Source organism: Octopus sinensis, linkage group LG15 (genome assembly GCF_006345805.1).
Source record: "Octopus sinensis linkage group LG15, ASM634580v1, whole genome shotgun sequence".
Taxonomy (NCBI): Eukaryota; Metazoa; Mollusca; class Cephalopoda; order Octopoda; family Octopodidae; genus Octopus; species Octopus sinensis.
The window spans coordinates 28,084,679-28,087,846 of NC_043011.1; positions in this window are offsets into that span (position 1 = coordinate 28,084,679).

A 3,168-nucleotide genomic window follows, 5' to 3' on the forward strand; every position below is an offset into this window, starting at 1 on the left:
ATTAGTAGTTACCAGTTCACCGAAGAATTAAGGAACATCTTTAGTTAATGTTCATAGTGGTTAGGAGATCAATGATCAAATGAGTGCCGTAGTTCAAGATATTATCAGTTCGTCACTCCATTGTTGAAGAATCAAGGAGTATTCTTAGTGAAAAATAATAGTAGTTAATACAACTTCGAATGATTTTGAATATAAAGCACAATGGCTATGGCTCTAGGAAGGGTTGCTAAGAGAGAGAGAGCATTTTAAAATATTTATTAGTGTAATTGGGAACATAAGGAACGCTATTTAGAGAGCGAAGGTGAACAGTAAAATGAAATTAAATACTATAATTTATACTGTGAAGAGAGCATTATCTAATTTAATATTAGTCTCTCTTTTCGATAAAATAAGTACCAGTTGTGCACGGGGGTTGATGAAATCGACTTGCCATTTCCCCGAAAATGCTGACTTTGTGCTAAAAATTTTTAAAGAAATGTTAGTTACTCTTTCTTTCTCTCGTAAACATAAACACAATTTCTAGATAGAAAACTAATATCTATTAAATTGATATAAGTAAATTACTTCTCTTTTCATCAGACTTAGAGAAGAAAACCTAAAACCTACTGTAAGTTTTAAGCTTTTGAGATTTTTTTACAACTTACTCTTTATTCAATTAAGCCATCATTCTATGATTTTCTCAGCAATTTTTCTTTTGATAAACTTCCGTATTTCGTCCATGTCTTCATTCATGTTAGAAAATCTAATTCCAGTATATCACTGGTATTTATGCTATCAACTCAATTTAGACAGACTTTGAATATAGGATAACAATATAGTCCTGCTCCCTATTCCATAATAATCACTGCTCTCTTTGTTATAATAAACGTCAATGATGTATTGTGTATAGAAAAGAAATCTGTTGGATTCGCCATAAATTATTTATTATTCCTTAATATCTTTAGTTCTTTTCTCGGGTAAGATTAATCACGGTTTTCTGTTGTGCAAATGCCAAAAGCATTGCTATTCAACGTACTATGTTTTGTTCACTGGATGCTAAGCTAGCTTTATGAAATAATTAAAATTAGTTTATCTATCACACCAAATGTTACTGTTAAGTAGAAATACCAGCATATGAGTTTTGTCCAGGTTATCCAAAAACCATTGCAAGACACCATTTCGAACAGTTTATGCCGCTGGATAGAACTTATTATTAAGTTCTAAATGTGAATGTGTTCACACAGATTGAACTGAAAAATAATTTGAAATTTCACAGTTGCACGAACAAGTAACTTTATAAACTGTTACATAGAAAATAACAATGAATGAAGACGAATGTACAAGTTAAAGGGAAAGCGTAGAGGGAAATAACTGAAAAAATCGAAAGAGTGAGTGAGAGAAAAAGAGAAAGAGAGAGAAAATTAAAGAAAAATAGAGAACATCATTCATGAATATAAATTACCACCAACGCGAATAAAAGGTTTTAGCTTTCACAGAATAGAAAACAAATCAACTTTTCTCTTTGTATGTATATATGTGTGTGTGTGCGAGTGCGTGTGTGTGTGTGTGTGTGTGTGTACAAGCAGGTTCACAAGTGTCTGTGTTTATCTATTCATGTACTTCTCTGTATTTTGATATAACCTATACAGTTCCAACTTATTCAGCTGTCAGTGTATTTAGAATTAGTGATACCATTTTATTAGTTTTGGCTTTTCATGAAAGTAATTGAACATGTTCCCTGAAGTAAATAATGAAACTGTCAAATATGCTTAACTTCTTTATAAGATTCACTCTTTAATGTTGTATCCACTTCAGTGTGGTAGTCATGGATTTGTTTCCCATCTGTATTGCGACTTCCACTCAGTTCTGCAAAGTTGGCAAAATAATTATACAACATGACAAATGTACCTATTATATCTATTAAAATTTATAAAAACTGAGTCATAGTGGATTAAATGAGTTTTAGCAAAGATAGCCGAAGCATTTATTGCTACTGGTAGCTCGTTTACAAACTGGTGAAAATAAACAAAAATGAAATATATATATGTCTTACAAAGAGAGAAAGAACAAGCAAAACACATGGTATCATATGTGGTGCATATGTCCTTTTGCAAACATTTCCACGTGAGCTAAGTATTCCATCTCCTGAGAGAAGGAAATAAAGTATATTTTTAATAAACATATTAGTAGTTACCAGTTCACCGAAGAATTAAGGAACATCTTTAGTTAATGTTCATAGTGGTTAGGAGATCAATGATCAAATGAGTGCCGTAGTTCAAGATATTATCAGTTCGTCACTCCATTGTTGAAGAATCAAGGAGTATTCTTAGTGAAAAATAATAGTAGTTAATACAACTTCGAATGATTTTGAATATAAAGCACAATGGCTATGGCTCTAGGAAGGGTTGCTAAGAGAGAGAGAGAGCATTTTAAAATATTTATTAGTGTAATTGGGAACATAAGGAACGCTATTTAGAGAGCGAAGGTGAACAGTAAAATGAAATTAAATACTATAATTTATACTGTGAAGAGAGCATTATCTAATTTAATATTAGTCTCTCTTTTCGATAAAATAAGTACCAGTTGTGCACGGGGGTTGATGAAATCGACTTGCCATTTCCCCGAAAATGCTGACTTTGTGCTAAAAATTTTTAAAGAAATGTTAGTTACTCTTTCTTTCTCTCGTAAACATAAACACAATTTCTAGATAGAAAACTAATATCTATTAAATTGATATAAGTAAATTACTTCTCTTTTCATCAGACTTAGAGAAGAAAACCTAAAACCTACTGTAAGTTTTAAGCTTTTGAGATTTTTTTACAACTTACTCTTTATTCAATTAAGCCATCATTCTATGATTTTCTCAGCAATTTTTCTTTTGATAAACTTCCGTATTTCGTCCATGTCTTCATTCATGTTAGAAAATCTAATTCCAGTATATCACTGGTATTTATGCTATCAACTCAATTTAGACAGACTTTGAATATAGGATAACAATATAGTCCTGCTCCCTATTCCATAATGGGTGTAGTGAATTTCGAGCTAAAGAGAGCAATATAATATGAAATCACCGCACTTTGAAGGCCAAGTATTCAACTTTTCGCTTTTTACTCATTTGTTTTTCTAAGAGCAACATTAAGTTTACATGAAGTCTAATTATTTCAGAATAGTTTCTAAAGTCACAAACAT